Raw genomic sequence first — 20,761 nt, 5'->3', positions numbered from 1 at the left:
ATTTTGAATGAATTTCATTTATCCAGTGCAGCGGGAATAATCATGAGAAACTATAATTAAAGAAGTTGTATTCGAAAACAATTTGCTATTTCACAAAGCTATTGGTATCAAAGTATCAGACGTAGTGAGGAATTCTCATATTGAGGTTGAGCTTAATGACCATGATACAGTACCAGAAAAAGTGCCACAAAGAGTCAAAAGGATGCTGAATAGCAAAGCTCAGATTTTCCTTCATCAGGGAAAAGCAACACGTAATTTATTTTATACCTTGAATCGGCGTGGATGTAATTGAATGACTGTGATTTAGTTTAAGTCAAACTATTAACAATGTCTTACAAAAATATCGGCTCACCTGCAACAGCTGAAGCAAACGGTGCCATTTTCAGACACTCTAAGGGTACAATAAATCTTGGTGGAGGCACGTTACTGCACAAAGAGGAAAGAAGAGGTGTAGAACTTCAGAAAAACTAAGTTCAGGCAACTAGAGTATTCCCTCATAACATAAAAAGAAAATAAATGAAGAATAATTAAAAATGTGAGAAGTAGGTAAGGAAAGAAAATATGACATGCATCAAAGTATAATTATAGGTGAACATATAATCATCATCATGATCGAGATTTAATCTATTTAATGTGAGCTAAATTAGTTCTGGTCCGTTCAGACTACGCCAGTGGCTCGCAGGCAGCTAATAAGTCTATAACAGGCGTTTCATTTCTATCAGTGCATCATTTTTGCATTGTGGAAAGTTGTTGAGGGAGATGCGGAGAATTATATGAATGGATAGAAAGAGGGACCCATGTAAATACTCATACAAAATGAATTTCTCCAGTCGCTTGCGTTACGATCGCTATGGAAGGTTTTCTACTGAACTCATTCTAATCAGATTGTGTACTTCTCGATACATTAACCACTTTTTTTAGTTCATTTCACCCCTGCTAACAGGTTCTACCGTGTTTCCTGCACCATCATCATCAACAGTTTGGTTGCGTGATGCAAACGCTCCCTATCTCTGTGGCTTTCGGAAGTTGTTACATTACTACGTTATATCTTATACAAAGCAATTGTTATTAAGGACATTTTCCATTAATGTCGATGGCTGCACCTCATCTCTGTTCTTACACGAAACTAGCTGTATACGGCCAGGCATCGCTGTGGCATGGAACAAGAAAAAGAAATGCACAGGTTTCTAATATGGATGGAAATCGGATGTACGTCCGAATCTCCCCACTCTCTTCATCTTCTGCTCCCCCGTATTCTCTCCAACGATCACTTCATTTCCCCTCCCCCTCTCTCTCAACCCATCATCTCCTCCCCCTATCTCTCCATCTCCTTTGGCCCCCTCTGTTTGTTCATCATATCCTTTCTGCTCTGTCCATTTCCTCCCACGCCTCTGTCCATTTCCTGCACCCCCCCCCCCCCCCCAACCTCTCTGACCTTGAGCCTTGTTACTGCTATTCCAAATTCAGATTCTGTAGTAGCATTCTAATTATAAGTCGATCACCCAGGAATACAAATTTCCTGTTGTCTATGAAAACCGTCGGTGAGAAAGAAAGCACAGCAGCACACTGTTGCGAAAACAATTTGTGTTTAAAAATATCTGTAATGAGAAAGAATATACAATGGTTTAAATATCCTAGTTAAACCTCCCTGCATAAAAGGAAATAAAACTGCTCATTTTTACAGCAGAACACAGAAGAGCATTTTCTTTCTTGCATTCGGTTTTAACAGAAAATCTGTACATTGTTGTTTAAAAATATGTTGTCTATGTTCGCCTGAATATATAGCAGAAAATCATTTAAAATTTGAAGTAAACCGCTGAAGAATTTTTGGAGATGTTTGAGAACAACATCCCACTATTACACACACACACACACACACACACACACACACACACACACACACACACACACACACACAACTCTTAGAATATCATGTACAAATTTGAAGTAAGTCGGTCAACAACTTTTTGAGATTTTTGGTAACAACACCTTCTGCTCTTTATATCAGATATTTAATTGTACACTACGTATATTAAATTAAAGGCATATAAAAACACGCGTGCATACACACGCAGAGTTGTATCTAGATTTCAAAGCAGTCGGGGAAGAAATTTCAGAGATTGAAAGTTTTTTACAAACGAAGATGAGATTTTCGCTAAAAACTTATCTTCTTTACATATTATATCTATATTTATATACTATATGGCGCTCCAGGAGGTATATAAAAACGCGCACGTATTGCAATGCAACGTTGTGTCAAAATTTCATGTCAATCGTTCAGCTTCTTTTCAAGTTTTGCGAACACAACCATACGCAGGTTGAATTTTTATGTGTATATATTTTTATATTTTTTATGAAGGTTTGCAACTATGTGTAGACAGGCCAAAGTGGAGGAAAAATGCTAATAATCATCTTGTGTAAAACACGTGCCATATAAAACACTTCTCCAAGGATAACCACTATCGCTTGAATCTCTCTTGGAGGGTTCTTATATCTGCCACCTGAATAAGACAGGAAGCTGGAAATGCGTGGCAGTCGTACCGTATTCTTTGGATTCTTGGATTTACGCTCGTTACAAATAGCATATAATACTTGTTTACTCTGTTGAGTGCTACGTATTTTTGGGCTGGGATTAACGACATGTCTACATTACCAAGCTTCAGTGGCAGCGTGGATGCCAAGGTGACTAGAGGTAGATTTGCCCCATCCTACCTGTCACCTACAGGTTTTACTCATACTGACATCGCATGAGCTACCTGTTCGTGTTCTATGCCCAGATATCTGGCATGACTGTCACAATGAATCGACGTGAGGTTGCATCTGATAATCGGCGGTAAGCCGCTAATTTTGTGAAACTTTCCAAGGATACCCGAATGTGAAGCTGCATGATGTGGACCCCCATACTGAGTGTAAACATCACTGCACCATCAGCGAACAGTGCCCTCAGCACGCCTGGAGTTATTGCGTGGCCTGCAATTTACGGTGTCCTGAATGTCAGATACCGTCACATGACTCATCAACCACAAGGTTCACATGCTGAATACTACCCCTACGGTAAGGATCCCAAGGGCTGCAAGTTTTACATTGGTTTTCCTAGTACAAACAGATTCTATTGAAGTATGAGCATCTCAATCAAAGTACTCCTGGAGCCACGAGGTCTAAGGCGTCTCCTTTATTTTCTGTAAAGTTTTATTTCGTGTCGTGCTTTCTTCTTTCAAATAGTGCCAGTCTCGGCCTCCTAATTCAAGTTCCGATGCCCCAGACAAATGTTGGTGTCATTTTAAATTACATGTTTGGTTGGCAACTCTTCAGAGTTGGAATATCCTTGTCAGACTTAACACTGTCAACTATGAGGGCATGGTCTTACCATTAAATGAGTGGCGTAATGAATTCGTCTTGAGACAGATATACAGCGTATTGTACTGAGATAGCGAAGGGATGTGTTCTATCTTTCCGAGGAATGATGTCCAGAAATGAGTGACTCTGCCTGTTGTAACGGAACAAGCTATAGTTTTTATATGTATAAATTCATCAAGAAGAATGAAAAAAATGGTTCAAATGGCTCTGAGCACTATGGGACTCAACTGTTGTGGTCATCAGTCCCCTAGAACTTAGAACTACTTAAACCTAACTAACCTAAGGACATCACACACATCCATGCCCGAGGCAGGATTCGAACCTGCGACCGTAGCAGTCGCACGGTTCCGGACTGCGCGCCTAGAACCGCGAGACCATCACGGCCGGCAAGAAGAATGAAGATCGAGTTGATCGATATATAACTGGCGAGTTGCAGCAAAATGATTTAGAACGTAGGCGAGGTATACTGAGTGCCGTACAATGGGTTTGAACTGCTAAGCCACGGGTGATTATGCGACTGCTTCCAAGAAATATCCAAGTCCTTAATTAACCTACACAGTTACGTACTCGCAGGAATTACGCTAATATAGCGAAGTTCTGAGTGTATCTAAGAACTAAGTTATATATTAGCCAAAACAGAGCTAAAAACTCGCAATAAAGTGACGACTTCAATAAAGTCTAAACCAATCACGTAATACCAGTATCACTGATCTTATTAAAAAGTATATCTATACAAATAATATATACTTTTACAATAATATTACTGGTGTGGGAATATACATATATTTGTGTGTGTGTGTGTGTTGTTTATAGTAGGAATAATCACGACTACACACATTTTCCATAACAAATGCCACGCAATGTAAAAAAAAAAAAAAAAAATGAAAACAGCTGTAGAATCGACCAACGTGACAGACTATTAGACAAAATATGAATTTTTAATAAACAAAAAACATTTTACTTAAATGGTTATGTGCCAATTACATAAATTACACAATTAGACAAAAAGATTACTCTCTGCATAAATAGTTTATATTAATGTCTTTTATTTACATGTATTAGTGAGAAATTCTGGTAATACAGTGCTGCAACAGTGTCATTTGACTAGAGCAGTAACGCAGGGCATGAATAATTGAGCTGTGAAGTTGAAAATGTTCCTGAAGTTCCGATTCATAGTGTAAAATACCTATCTAACAGACATAATTTCAGCTGTATATGAAATTAATCTGCATAGTATATAATGAAAATAATGTGTAAAGATATATCGCGTTTGTTTAATATGTTCAAAAATTGCAAATAATTTAGAAGAGGTGTCTAAAACGTAGAGCTAACATGACTCAAGTTGTGGTCACGTAATCATGTTGAGGAGAAACAGACAGTGCATATTTAAAGGTCTTTTGTTTGTGTTCTTGGTCGGAGTATGAACTGTACTACGTAAGATCCGCTAGTTTTAGCTTGTGGTAGCATTGTAGATAGTCTGAACTTACTCATTTTTGATAAAATACACTACTGGCCATTAAAATTGCTACACCAAGAAGAAATGCAGATGATAAACGGGTATTCATTACACAAATATATTATACTAGAACTGACATGTGATTACATTTTCACGCAATTTGGGCGCATAGATCCTGAGAAATCAGTACCCAGAACAACCACCTTTTCCCGTAATAACGGCCTTGATACGCCTGGGCATTGAGTCAAACAGACCTTGGATGGCGTGTACAGGAACAGCTGCTCATGCATCTTCAACACGATACCACAGTTCATCAAGAGTAGTGACTGGAGTATTGTGACGAGCCAGTTGCTCGGCCACCATTGACCAGATGTTTTCAGTTGGTGAGAGACCTGGATAATGTGCTGGCCAGGGCAGCAGTCGAACATTTTCTGTATCCAGAAAGGCCCATACAGGACCTGCAACTTGCGGTCGTGCACTACCCTTGTGAAATGCAGGGTTTCGCAGGAATCGAATGAAGGGTAGAGCCACGGGTCGTAACACATCTGAAATGTAACGTCCACTGTTAAAAGTGCCGTCAATGCGAACAAGAGGTGACCGAGACGTGTAACCAATGGTACCCCATACCATCAAGCCGGGTGATACGCCAGTATGGCGATGACGAATACACGCTTCCAATGTGCGTTCACCGCAAAGTCGCCAAATACGGATGCGACCATCATGATGCTGTAAACAGAACCTGGATTCATCCGAAAGAATGACGTTTTGCCATTGGTGCACCCAGGTTCGTCGTTGAGTACACCATCGCAGGCGCCCCTGTCTGTGATGCAGCGTCAAGGGTAACCGCAGCCATGGTGTCCGAGCTGATAGTCCATGCTGCTGAAAACGTCGTCGAACTGTTCGTGCAGATGGTTGTTGTCTTGCAAACGTCCCCATCAGTAGACTCACTGATCGAGACGTGGCTGCACGGTCAGTTACAGACATGCGGATAAGATGCCTGTCATCTAGAGTGATCGTGATACGAGGCCGTTGGGATCCAGCACGGCGTTCCGTATTACACTCCTGAACCCACCGATTCCATATTCTGCTAACAGTAATTGGATCGCGACCAACGCGAGCAGCAATGTCGCGATACGATAAATCGCAATCGCGATAGGCTACAACCCGACCTTTATCAAAGTCAGAAGCGTGATGGTACGCATTTCTGCTCCTTACACGAGGCATCACAACAACGTTTCGCCAGGCAACGCCGGTCAGCTGCTGTTTGTGTATGAGAAATCGGTTTTAAACTTTCGTCATGTCACAACGTTGTAGGTGTCGCCTACGGCGCCAACCTTGTGTGAATGCTCTGAAAAGCTAATCATTTGCATACCACAGCATCTTCTTCTTGTCGGTTAAATTCCGCGTCTGTAGGACGTCATGTTCATGGTGTAGCAATTTTAATGGCCAGTAGTGTATTTTAACAACCTTTAAATATTTATTTGCCCATACATACAATAAATTTTAGTATATTTTAAGGGAGTTATACTTTCCAGAAAAGGAATTAATTTACCATTAAATAACAAGTCACTCTGTAGCAGATTAATAGAAAAATCTACCAATCTACTGGAGAAATAATTTAATACCTTTACAATAGACGATCCATTAAGTACCAATAGAGCTTCGCTATTAACGTCAATTAAAATTAAATTAATAGCAAACAAACACCTCAGTAATTCATTTCAAACTTGGCAAAATAACTTCTGAAAGATAATTAAACAGACGCAACTGAATCTGTCTGTACATGGGATTTACAAAATGGTACCAACACAACAGCAAAAGCTTAACCAAACACGGAATATTGAAATATTCTGTAATAACTTATTCACAGGTGTGTGAGTAATGTACATGAGACACTACAACAATTATAGAAGGAACAAATACCACTTAGGCTTTTACAATGAAATACACAATAATACAAAAAGGAAATACGAAGTAATCTACATAAACAGCACGTGCCCACACAGGAACAAACCAAATGGAACCATGATAGAAAAGCGCAAGCGGTCAAAACGTTTATTTGTACAACCGCCGCGCTAGAAAATTTTCTACAAAATGTAGGTGAAGTCTGGCAGTTAAATATGGAGCGAGTTGGTTACAAAAACATGAGTGAAAGCTCGAATGACATTAAACTGAAAGGGGGCAAAACGGACCGGCGACTGATGTACTTGGATATTGCACTTGGACAGTTCAGACACGCAGACACAAATCACACAGCAAATGCTGTTAATTTGTTTGCACTGATTAAGCTGAATCACACTCAGTACATACAACAGCCGACAATTGACTTATTATAACATCCGTAGACAACCAACCAGTAGAGACCAGCAACGTCTTACAACACACTCACACAGGCAATTCCCCTGTCTCCAGGTTCTGTTTGCGGAAAAAGATCGGCCAGCTAACAGTGAAGCAAACTGCGCCCAGCCTCGCCGTAAAGCAGGGATTCGGCCAGTTCGCTCCTTCCTGTTGAGTGGTGGGACCACCACGGTAACCACGGCGAGCAATCAGATCCAACGACCGTTTCCTCCACTGGCTTCTGCCAGCTGCTTGTTGCCCGCTCGCTCTCCACCACCAGATTCCTCGTCCGCTTCCTCTTCTCTCCACCTGACCTCGCGCTGACGCGTATATCGCTTCGCCTGTGCCGCAGCGCCGCCAAGCAGTTGTTCAGCCACCACTGCATCGCCGGTGGCGTGGACTGGAACAGCCGCGTTCGCGAATGGAAGAGGGAAAAGGGAAAATTGAGCTTGTAGCCGACGAACCCTCTGCCACACACACACACACCGGTAGATGACACTCGGAGTGTAGATGTAGATTATTCACAGCTACCAGACTCACGATGTCTTAAATTTGAAAATAACCTGGGAGTCGGCTGACCGATAATATAGCTGCTTTATTGCTCTCTAATCTTGCGTAGTTTCACCGGGTATTTATGCCGTGCACATTGCTCTCCGGGGCAGATATCTCTGCAACCTCTGACGGTGATAAGGCGCTCCTCCCGATAAAGGCATCTGCAGGCAACAACCGATTATGTACATCTGAGCGTCAGTCTGCGCAATTGCCTGTCGCTGTTTTGGTGTTTCAGGTCGGAGTGATTTTACTGAGGTAAGGGTGTTGTCGTTATTTGTTTTGTAAATAAAAACCACCTTCTCTCACTGCCATGTAATTAATTTCTCCCGGACGCGTTTCGCCTTTCTTTTTAACTCTTAGGCATCTTTAATGGGACCCAGAACGATACAGTTTTGTTTTGATAATTGTTATTTTTAGATTATAAAACAGTTGACGTTGCGTTTTTTATGTAGATAAGTAACTGCTTACATTAATCCCATACCTGCGGGGTTATTGGACAGCAGTCGCGATTAATGCTGTGGAATGTAATTAATAATGCATTTTATCTTTTCGACGAGGTTTAACAAACACATTACTTGAATCTGAAAAGTTAATTATTAATTTTTTGTGGTAGTTGACGTAATTCCTAAATGTACACTTTCTTTTAGACACACCACATACTTAATTCCTCTGTCTAAGTTTGCTTCATTGTGGTTCAGTCGGTCACAACCATACAACGGCTAGCATCTCTTGCGGGGAGTGGGGTGTTACATCTGGAAATTAGAATGCGTTTTCTGTTCAGTTACTTTCCTCATAGCGTTGAGATGCAAGTTTCCTGTATCACTATGAAATCGCCAACAGATGATTGTCATTTTACTTGAAGATACGCAACTCCATTCACCTTCCCAAGGAGCCAATGCCATCTCTCATGCTTCGCCATGAATTTTTGAGGTACGTCTTTTACATACTCCTTGAGCTAAGTGGCATCAGGTGCCTACAACATTCTTCTTGACGGCTGTCTTGGTGCTTTTGTCGAAATGAGAACAGCCATCTTATTTGTACCAAGAAAAGTGTACTTTTAATGTCTTTATTTAAATGACAAGGAATCATCAAGTGTCACGTCTATTGTGAATCAGTACCAGAAACCTGATGTGCTAAGCATCTACAAGGATTTCTGAGGTGAGAAACAGTACTTGTTTCCGAAAAAAAACTCCCTCACATGCTAACGGCACAGTCAAGGCAATACACAAATTTGATAAAAAAAATTTAAGCTTTGGCTCTGTAGAGTCATGTACCGCAAGAAAGGAAAGGAGAGGATGTTGTTATTGGTGGACAATACACTCTTTCTGCAACATAAATGCAGACGTGGATTAATTACAATTCTTTATTTACTTGTACTGGATGTACACTCCTGGAAATTGAAATAAGAACACCGTGAATTCATTGTCCCAGGAAGGGGAAACTTTATTGACACATTCCTGGGGTCAGATACATCACATGATCACACTGACAGAACCACAGACACATAGACACAGGCAACAGAGCATGCACAATGTCGGCACTAGTACAGTGTATATCCACCTTTCGCAGCAATGCAAGCTGCTATTCTCCCATGGAGACGATCGTAGAGATGCTGGATGTAGTCCTGTGGAACGGCTTGCCATGCCATTTCCACCTAGCGCCTCAGTTGGACCAGCGTTCGTGCTGGACATGCAGACCGCGTGAGACGACGCTTCATCCAGTCCCAAACATCCTCAATGGGGGACAGATCCGGAGATCTTGCTGACCAGGGTAGTTGACTTACACCTTCTAGAGCACGTTGGGTGGCACGGGATACATGCGGACGTGCATTGTCCTGTTGGAACAGCAAGTTCCCTTGCCGGTCTAGGAATGGTAGAACGATGGGTTCGATGACGGTTTGGATGTACCGTGCACTATTCAGTGTCCCCTCGATGATCACCAGAGGTGTACGGCCAGTGTAGGAGATCGCTCCCCACACCATGATGCCGGGTGTTGGCCCTGTGTGCCTCGGTCGTATGCAGTCCTGATTGTGGCGCTCACCTGCACGGCGCCAAACACGCATACGACCATCATTGGCACCAAGGCAGAAGCGACTCTCATCGCTGAAGACGACACGTCTCCATTCGTCCCTCCATTCACGCCAGTCGCGACACCACTGGAGGCAGGCTGCACGATGTTGGGGCGTGAGCGGAAGACGGCCTAACGGTGTGCGGGACCGTAGCCCAGCTTCATGGAGACGGTTGCGAATGGTCCTCGCCGATACCCCAGATGCAACAGTGTCCCTAATTTGCTGGGAAGTGGTGGTGCGGTCCCGTACGGCACTGCGTAGTATCCTACGATCCTGGCGTGCTTCCGTGCGTCGCTGCGGTCCGGTCCCAGGTCGATGGGCACGTGCTCCTTCCGCTGACCACTGGCGACAACATCGATGTACTGTGGAGACCTCACGCCCCACGTGTTGAGCAATTAGGTAGTACATCCACCTGGCCTCCCGCATGCCCACTATACGCCCTCGCTCAAAGTCCGTCAACTGCACATACGGTTCACGTCCACACTGTCGTGGCATGCTACCAGTGTTAAAGATTGCGATGGAGCTCCGTATGCCACGGCAAACTGGCTGACACTGACGGCGGCGGTGCACAAATGCTGCGCAGCTAGCGCCATTCGACGGCCAACACCGCGGTTCCTGGTGTGTCCGCTGTGCCGTGCGTGTGATCATTGCTTGTACAGCCCTCTCGCAGTGTCCGGAGCAAGTATGGTGGGTCTGACACACCGGTGTCAATGTGTTCTTTTTTCCATTTCCAGGAGTGTATTTACTTAACTGAAGTAGAGTCCTTGTGTTGTGGTACAAGCTCATCAGTAATAGTCCTCCTGCAAACAATATCGCTTGTCTTGCTGTTACAAACTTCAGTCTACCGCTAGTCCCGATCTAATCGCTAATCTGGTCGCTATGTACTGTTATAGCCTGTGACATGAACTCAGCCCTTTCTGCGAAAGTACTGACAGACACCAAACTGGAATGAGTGAGTCAGTGAGTCCGAGCGATTGAGTGAGGCCCTCTGGTCAACGTCGGCGGCCTAAATATATGCTGTCAAGAGGGCGTTGGTGGCTTGTTGCTTGTCGGTGTGTCTCTGGTCTCTCTCATGATAGGCGCGCTTGATCCAGCACATCCCCCCCCCCTTAAAATGCCGCACTGTTGTCGTGTAGGGAGGATGCGAATAATGGGGCGGAGGGGGGAGGGAAGGCGGGAAGCTGGATGTACATATGAGCTGGCAGCCGCGACTGTGGAGGACGGCATACTGCCGACCGTACTCTACTATCCGGCTTGCGAGGCAACAGGAACATCCTCTGGAAAACTGCTGCCAGGGCACATGTCCAGGTCTGATGGTGTGTCATGGGGCATACCGGCGACGGCGACAACTGGTCCACGTCCATCGGGTCAGCGAATGGGGACGGCGGGGGTAAGGGCGCATCGTCCATCTGCTCCTCCTGGGGTGCCCTGGTGGCACCAGAGGGCGGCTGTGAAGGCCGCTCGGTCCCGTGAGACCGTGAATCTGGGGGAAGAAAAGCAGCAGAATAACGGGGCAAATGACGCACACGAATGTGCTTCTGGTGGCGGAGCTGCAAATCCCCTTTCCAGCGCCCAAGGTTGCCATGAGCCCTGAAAAGAACAAGATTGCGCGGCGCAAAGCGATACTTGCGGACCCTTTGCGGCGCCGATGCTGCGGTGGGTGTAACAAATGTAGCAGCGTCCGATGGCGGCGGCCATGCAGAAGTTCCGTCGGTGATGGTCCGTCTCGTGGGTAGGAGCGATAGGAGGCGAAAAATAGTTACAGCGCCTGTTCCCCTGTGTGAGTAGTGCGAAGATTGTCCATCTGTTGTTTAAAGGTGTGTAAGAAGCTTTCTGCTTCTCCGTTGGACTGAGATTGAAACAGAGTACTTGTTAGATGACGAATTTCATTTCGTTCACAAAACTGTTCAAAATCACGCGAAGTGAACTGTGGTCCGTTGTCTGACGCAAGTACTTCTGGCAAGCTTTCTACGCAAAATATGGAGGACAACGCTTGAATGGTGCCACGTCACATAGTAGAAGCAATAGGCACAGCAAATGGGAACTTGCTAAGAGAGCCTATCACTATGAGCCAACGAGTGTTCCAAAATGATCCTGCAAAGTCTGTGTACACTCGTTGCCATAGGTATTGAGTCTTAGGCCAAGATGATAATGTCTGTGTTGGAGCGGATTGGTTTTCCGCGCATGCGCAACACTATGACGTCACCTGTTGAATGTGGGTGCCCATGCCCTGCTAAGTACAGTGCCGTTGCGCTGTTTAGTGCAAACAATTCCCCAACGTCTTTGGTGGAGCAATCGCAACACATCATTTTACAAACACTTTGGGAATAAGCACACGCGATTGTCACTGTCATTATAAACTAGAATCACACCCTGTTGAACTTCCGGATATGACGACGTGCAAAATATCGGGGCACAACTGAGTTCTGGATACTGTTCAATGATCAAAGCCAAGACGCGCGAATGTAATGCAACAAAATCTTGAGATATGGTTCAAAATGGTTCTGAGCACCATGCGACTTAACATCTGACGTCATCAGTCCCCTAGAACTTATAACTACTTAAACCTAACTAACCTAAGGACATCACACACATCCATGCCCAAGGCAGGATTCGAACCTGCGACTGTAACAGTTGCGCAGTTCCAGACTGAAGCGCCTGGAACTGAGAGGCCACACGGGCCGGCTCTTGAGATATGGGTCTGCTTCCGTGGCCTGTGCAATTTTTCTGTAGTGAAAGGGAAAAGGTGCTCGTCGATTTGGCAACAAGATGCGTCAGATGAATAACAATCAGTGTCTGAGCCAATAGGAAGGCGAGACAGAGTGTCTGCATTGCTATACTTTGCTGTAGGTTTGTACACAATTTCATACTGGTACTGCGAGAGCAGCAAAGCCCAATGTTGCAATTTTCGAGCTGTGCGTGTAGGAATCGGCTTTAATGGATGAAACTAGGACTGCAAAGGCTTGTGATCTGTCACAAAAAAGAACTTGCGACCATGTAAATAGTGATGGACGTTGGTCAATCCATACATAATAGTGAGAGCTCCTTTTTGAATTTGTGAATAATTGCACTGAGGTAACAACTTTGAGGCAAAAGCAATAGGTCTGTCTTCTGCAGCAAATTTATGCGAAAGCACAGCGCCTATTGCATAAGAAGAAGCGTCTACTTGCAAAACTACCGCTTGGCCGGGTCAAAATGCACTAAACATCTATCACTAAGCTAAGCATTTTTGAGTTCCTGAAATGCCTCTTGACAGTCTTTGGCCCACACGAAAGGCACAATTACGACGCAGGCGATGCAATGGAGCTGCGATCTGAATGGCATTCGGTATGAACCGAATGTAGTATGCCATTTTGCCTAGTACTGACTGCAGTTCTGACACACTGCGAGGAGCAGGCAGGTCACGGATTACAAGGAAATGAGACTGAAGGGGTGGCACAGCCTGACTGCTTATCCCAGTTGCTGTGCTGGCTATTAACATAACAACTTAACATTCTAGAGACGGCTCTATGAACTCACTCCGTTCTGACATTAGCTTTTGGATGGAACGAACTTATTAATAACATCAAAATACCAAGTAAATTACATAAATTCTTCATAAAGTCTGATATAAAAGGCGTACCCTGATCTGTATCTGACGTGTCAGGCACACCTAAATTTAAATATCCAGCAATAAACTATAGCCTGAGCTACGGTACCATTGCCAGGACTCGTGAAAAAGATTTATAATTTTGAATAATTTTGGCTATTAGGCTCAGTCATTATAAATAACTAAAGCAACGAAATTGTCGATGCTTCGTCTGACTCATTGCGGTCCTCTTGTGGACGGTTAACCGCTGGATATTGGTGAATGTCTTCTGTTTCGGCTGTCTGGTGGCAGCCGACGTCATATGCCTTGGGTGTCATTGGACAATCTGAAGAGATGTTGCTTTGGAGGGGAATGGCTGTACTGTATGGTATTACCTGTGCTGCTCTAGTGGCTGACTGGAAGGCAACTTCAGTAGGTGATTGGTAGGACATAGTGTATCGACAGATTATTTCCCACGCCACTCTAGTAAGTGATTGACAGGCATCTCTTGTTGGTGGTTGGTACACAACAACAAATCGGCAACTTGTCTCCCTCGGGTTCCAGTGCCATCAAGCATATATGGAGCACCAGAGTTTCACGAGGAAGGCTGTCTTTTCAAACCGGTTGTCAAGGGAATCAAACAACCCACGTATTATGTGGCAAAACATCTGGACCACAAGATACGGAGCCTGGTTAACCACATGGAGTCTTATGTTTATTTATTTATTTATTTATTTATTTAACCTGGCAAGATTAGGGCCATCAGGCCCTCTCTTACATCTAACCAGGCATTCTACTTATTTTACATTCATATGTTTTAGTAGGCATGTTAAACTACATCTATTACAAAAAGTGAAATAAACAATTAGAAAGGTACACCTGGAAAAATACATACATATAGAGTTTATATTCGTAGATCATAAGTACTGTTATAATTAGACATTATCGAACAGACAGATTTTAGATAGGAGTGCTGGCAGCAGGGAGTATAAGGGAGACTCATGGTGAAGGAGGAGAAGGATAGAGAGACATGATGAAACATAATTAAGGAAATATAAAGGAAAAGAAGATTGCGTGGCTAATAGAAATAGATGAAGGGGAAGGACTCTCAGGAGCAAGATAGGAGACGCTAGCTTTCCTATTTGACAGATGAGAGGATTGGCCTTGTACATTAATTTAGTGGAGAACTTTATGAGGATGATAGCAGGAAATGCTTCAACTTCTTCTTAAAAGCAGCAGGAGATTGAATTTTTCGCAAGGTAAGGGGCAATTTGTTCCAGAGGCGGACAGCGGCAACTGTGAAGGAGTTTGCAAAAGTTTTTGTTTTGTGAGTGGGCACAGTTAGGATACCAAATAAGAGTGACCTCGTGTCTCGATTATGATGTCATGACGGGTTTTTAATCTCTGAAGCAAGGTACTGGGGTGCTTGCACGACGAGGAGTCGGTGAAGTAGACATAGAGTGTGGTAGTCACGCAATTTGTCCGGCCGCAGCCACCCTAGCTCGGAGTATGAAGTACTAACATGATCATATCGGCGAAATGTTGCAGGTGTAACGCACACAGGCATTCATGGTTAGCTCTAGCCGTCTTCTGTTTTCACTACTCATGCCTTGTTGAATCACATCACAAAGTGGAGGTTCGGTAGAACGAGTGCTTGCACGAGCTGGCGTTTGAAGTCCTGTGGAAATATGTTCCGAAACTTTTTGAGAGCATAGAGACAAGCAGACGTCTTTTGGCACACTGCGACTGTATTCTCCTCCCAGTTGAGATGCTCATCCACAGTTACACCCAAGTTCTTCACTGTTTTCTGATATGGTATTGGAGTACCGTCGAGTAGAATAGGAGGTAGCCGTTCACGGAAATCTGAACTTATTAATTTCTGATGGGCTATTAAGATTACTTGCGTCTTTTTTGCATTTAGTTTAAGCCCCAGGTTTTTCGCCCATGTCACTACTGAAGACAGATCACCATTCATCTGAGCGATTGCAGTGTTTACATCTTCAGGTCTGACGCTTAGGTAGAGCTGGAGGTCGTCAGCATAGAAATGATATTTACAGGAGGACAGAACCAAGGAAATATTGTTGACATACAAAGAAAACAAAAGTGGTCCTAAGACTGATCCTTGTGGCACTCCCGAGAAAACATGTTTCCAGGAAGATTTTTCATTTACGCAGAGAACACATTGCAGTCTGTCTTTTAAGTTGCTTTCAAACCATCTCATTGCACTATCAGAGAATTTAAGCTGCATTTTTCTGAGCAATATGTCAAAGTTAACAGTGTAAAAAGCTTTTCTGAAGTCCAGTAGCGTCAATATTGTTGCCTTTCGATTGTCGATGGCATATTTCAGGTCATCAGTTACTTTAATTAGAGCAGTGTTTGTGCTGTGATGTTTACGGAAACCGGATTGAAATTTGTCATATAGGCTGAATTCATGCAAGTGTTCTCTGATTTGGTCATGAACAATATATTCAAGTGCTTTGGAAACAGCAGGCAGTATGCTAATTGGTCGGTAATCACTAGGCAGTTGCGAGTTTTCGATCTTAGGGATGGGTCGAATTATGCTTCTTTTCCATGCAGTGGGGTATATTCCGTTCACGAGGGAAAAATTAAATATGTCAGTTAAGACAGGTACTAAGATATCGACAACATTCTTAATCATGGTTATACCGATGCTGTCGTTGCCTATTGCATCAGAAGAGATTCTCTTTATTGCTTTTCTTGCCGTATTTGTTGTTACATGTTTTAGATGGAAGGTATCGTGGTTAGTTATCCTGTTTTGGGGATTCTTGTGGACGGTAATTATCAGCCGTGCGGGTATTCAGCGGTGCAGAGAAGAATTCATTTAATTCGTTAGCTGACAAATGAAAAGTAGTTACCGATTTTGCCTTTCCGACCCCCAAGCTACGGAGATTCTTCCATAGAGTCGTGGGCGTCAGATCGCTGCATACAAGGTTTCTATGCATTTTATCCAGCTCATACGGGAACAGTAAGTACTGGCTATGGATCTTATGGTTAGCTCGGACATAAAATCTTTATTTACCAACATGCCTATAGCTGAAACCATCAACATCCTGCAAGAACAAAAACCGACGGACATCCATCCTACTGGCTGAGGGTACGTGGAAGAGACCAGCGTCTTATGGCTTCATGAGGAAATAGAACTAGACAATTTCATGAGCATATCAACAGCCTATATAAGAACATAAAGTCCACCCTAGAAGTAGAAAACAACGGAGTGATTCCTCTCCCGGATATGGAGATTTATAGAACATCTAGTAGGAAACTAGGACATAAAGCTCACAGGAAACTAACGCGCACTGAAACGTACTTGTATGAGGATTCACAGCACCACCCAGGACAAGAGAACGGTGTACTACGTATACAGACAGCCCAGATTCACCGGATGCTAATCACACACAACATGAACTGAACGAGCTTAAGACAACCTTCCATACAAATGGATACAACGACAGAGACATACAACGAGCTGCGAGGAACAGCAAAGATAAACCAGACAAAAATGCAAAAGAAACTATTTCTGTTGCTCGCATACCTTCCACGAGATACACCATGTGATCAAATGTATCCGGACGCTCCCAAAAAACTATGTTTTTCATATTAGGTGCATTGTGCAGCCACCTACAGCCAGGTACTTTATATCAGCGACGTCGGTAGTCATTAGACATCGTGAGAGAGCAGAATGGGGCGCTCCGCGGAACTCAAACAAATGGTTCAAATGACTCTGAGCACTGTGGGTCTTAACATCTGAGGTCATCAGTCTCTTAGAACATAGAACTACTTAAAACTAACTAACCTAAGGACATCACACACATCCAGGCCCGAGGCAAGATTCGAACCTGCGACCGTAGCGGTCGCGCTGTTCCACACTTAAGCGCCTAGAACCGTTCGGCCATTCCGGCCGGCCCGCGGAACTCACGGACTTCGAACGTGATCAGGTGATTGGGTGTCATTTGTGTCGCACGTCTGTACGCGAGATTTCCACAGTCCTAAACATCCCTTAGTCCACTGTTTCCGATGCGATAGATAAATAGTTGAAGAGGGTCATAATTTGTAATAGGCAGACATCTATGCAGACCATCACACAGATATTCCAAGCTGCATCAGGATCTACTGCAAGTACAATGACAGTTAGGCGAAAGGCGAGAAAACTTGGATTTCATGGTCGAGCGGCTGCTCATAAGTCATACATCACGCCACTAAATGCCAAACGACGCTTCGCTCGGTGTAAGAAACGTAAACATTGGACGATTGAACAGTGAAAAAACGTTGTGTGGAGTGACGAATCACAGTACAAATGTGGCGAGCCTATGGCAGGGTGTGGGTATGGCAAATGCCCGTTGAACGTCATCTGCCAGCGTGTGTAGTGCCAATAGTAAAATTTGGAGCCGGTGGTGTTATGGTGTGCTCGAGGTTTTCATGGAGGGAGCTTGCACCACTTATTGTTTTGCGTGGCCCTATCACAGAACAGGCCTAAACTGATGTTTTAAGCACCTTCTTGCTTACCAGTGTTGTAGAGCAATTCGGGGATGGCGATTGCATATTTCAACACTATCAAGCATAATGCACTGCCTGTGGCGGCCTGTAATGGACTGGACTTGCAGAGAGTCCTGACCTGAATCCTATAGATCACCGTTGGGATGTTTTGAAACGCCGACTTCGTGGCAGGCCTCACCGACCGACATCGATACCTCTCCTCAGTGCAGCACTCCGTGAAGAGTGGGCTGACATTGAAAGTATGCCTGTGAGAGTGGAAGCTGTCATCAAGGCTAAGGATGGGCCAATATCATATTGAATTCCAGAATTACCGATGGAAGCCGCCTCTAACTTGTCATTTTCAGCCAGGTGTCTGGATACTGTTGATCACACAGTGTACGTAAGTGACCGTATAGGTCAGATTTTGCATCATAAAGGAATCAGACCCATGCTCCAGAAATGCCATAAGAACTGAGATCTGTTGAGGCCCAGTAAGGATCCTCTGGATGCTCTCCACAATGCAAGCATCTACGAAATTCGGTGTGTTTGCGGCGAAGTCTGTTCTGGTGGAACTGTGAAACTGGAAGAGCCATTAACACTCGTATCTCGGAGCATGAACATTATGTAAGACTGGAGTAGAAAGACACAACAGCTGTAGTGATACATCAGCAGGAATTTGGCCGTCCTATAAGTTTTGTAGATTATCGTATGCTTGCTCAGCAGATGGCCAAGCAGCAGCGAAAAATAAGAGAACTAACGACGTAGTCAAACACCCTGACATCATGAGCAGGTAGTATGGCTAAAAGGTAACTGCGGCGTGGCTGCCGGAGATTGGAGCACAGCGAACCACAAGCGTTTGCCAGCCAGCAGCGCCATTTGACCCAGGTCTGACAGCGTAAACAACGGCCACGCTACAACAGTCATGTGGACTTCACGCTCGCTGCGGGAAAACACTACTCATTGGATACATCCTGCCGATTTGCTGTTGCCTACCAATCGCCAACTAGAGCTGCCTACCGATCACCTACTAAGTTACCAAAGACAACAGCCTGCCAATACGCTATTTCCCACCAGTCGCCTACTAGAGTTGCCTTTCTATTAACCACTAGAGTACCACAGGCAATAGCCTACCGTACAGCCATCCCCCTCCATAGAAATCCCTCTTTACATTTTCCAGTGACTTCCAAGATCTGTGAGTCAGTAGCAATCAGATGAGCGAAACAGAAAATACACAAGGGAAGACATTCAGCGGTATCCAGTAGTAAGCCTGAAGAGTACCGCAACAAGTTGACAAAACATTGGCAATTAAGTTGCTTTAATGTTTCATAATGATGGGCCTAACACCCAAAATTATGTTATTCAAATTGACACTGGCTGTTGAAGCCTACTAATATATATCATGATCTATAACTGTTAGTATATTTTATTTCCGGTAGGTCTTCTATTGAACGGTGCCCAAGATATCAATAACCTATCGTCTGGAAAGGTATAGGCGTCTCGGGTAGACTTTGTAAAGAGATTTTTTGATCACTAAGGACAGTCCCTTCTGCACAAAATACACAGTCCTTTACGTATCGCTCATTACGGTGTTTTCTTGTTCTACACCAGAACCATTTCGTGACTCGTCTATTCGTCAATCTGCATCCATCATGACCTGACAACAGATGGCTTCGTTATTATTGCTGCAAGTCGTTCCTCAACGCTGCTGGAACCTCTGTATGTCGTCCACATTTCATCATTCTGTGGAGTTAGCCCTCGTTTGTTATTGACTGCAACTGTGACTTGACTGCCTGTCAGTCTCTGTCAGCTGTCTGTACTCTCTAGCATCGCGTTAGACTTATTCTCTAGCGCATTCAACATTGCACTCTTTCTATTCGATGTATCTACATTTGTGTGTTTTCTATATGGTTTATGAAACACTTCACAATCAAGCTCATTGAGTTTCAGTGGCCACCTCGTTAATGTATTCTAAGGGTCTTTCAGCCCCAACAGTCATTTCAATGATGCGTGATCCACTACAATCTTAAACTTCTGGCTCTACAAATGATAATGGAAATGTATAACCACTAGCATTTCCTATTCTGTAGTGGAGTACTAACGTTCACCCTCTTCATTTGCATTGAAGCATACGCTAGTGGATGTTCCTGCCCATCGATGTTCTGGCTGAGAATAGAAGCAACCGCCCCATTGCTGATTACTTATCAAAATCAGGAAAGCTCAGAACTGGGTCAGAAAGTAATACAGTTGTTAGGTGTCTGTTGAGCAGTTTAGTATATCCATGAGATGCTACTGAATCCATCTCCAGTGACCTACAGTGATAAAATAATTCCCCTAATGATCGTGTGAATTAAAAAAAAACATTACTGTGCAACAAATATCGGCGTATATAATTTAATTGACAGGGATGTCCCAATTAAAGATGGTAACATGGTTAACAAGCCTTACACAGATACATTGATAAAAAGGTCCAACAAAATACGAGAAAGCTAAGGATCATTATAAAAATCTGATTTATTGCTAAAAGAGATCAAAAACTGTTTTATCCACTCAAGGAAGAATACACTCAATTGTCAAGTGATTGAAAATATGTACAACAACCTTGGCACAGGTGATGGGACGCATGACAGAAATGACATAAAACTTTGTTTGAAAATATGACCAATCATTGCGCAATGAGCAAATGAGTTAATGAAAAGTAATGTAAAAGCATGAACAAACATTATTATTCTTGCCTAAGATTGTAGTGGGTACAGCTAGCTAGATGTGAAAATCAGATTAGCAGAATGACACTGTCATGCAAAAGAAATGTCTCAGAACTCACCTTGTCTAAGTGATACCGAATACGCCCCATGTTTGCAACTCTAATGTATGACAACAAAAGACGGTTGCAGTAACGTCTGAGAATTCTTAAGTTCATCCCCACCATCTG

The 20,761-nt window shown here is 43.7% G+C and overlaps 1 protein-coding gene across 1 annotated transcript in view; it reads left to right on the top strand.

Annotated features, from left to right (window-relative positions):
• Positions 1 to 7,903: 7,903 nt before the first annotated feature.
• The window catches only part of LOC126334826 (uncharacterized), a 59,246-nt gene continuing 46,388 nt past the window's right edge, over positions 7,904 to 20,761 (top strand). The window contains exon 1 of the mRNA XM_049997486.1: positions 7,904 to 7,957. The gene's annotated coding sequence lies outside the window, so the exon portion shown is untranslated. The remainder of the gene's footprint in view (positions 7,958 to 20,761) is intronic.

This window comes from Schistocerca gregaria, chromosome 2 (genome assembly GCF_023897955.1).
Source record: "Schistocerca gregaria isolate iqSchGreg1 chromosome 2, iqSchGreg1.2, whole genome shotgun sequence".
NCBI classification, from domain to species: domain Eukaryota; kingdom Metazoa; phylum Arthropoda; class Insecta; order Orthoptera; family Acrididae; genus Schistocerca; species Schistocerca gregaria.
This window is presented reverse-complemented; position numbering and strand designations above follow the sequence as displayed.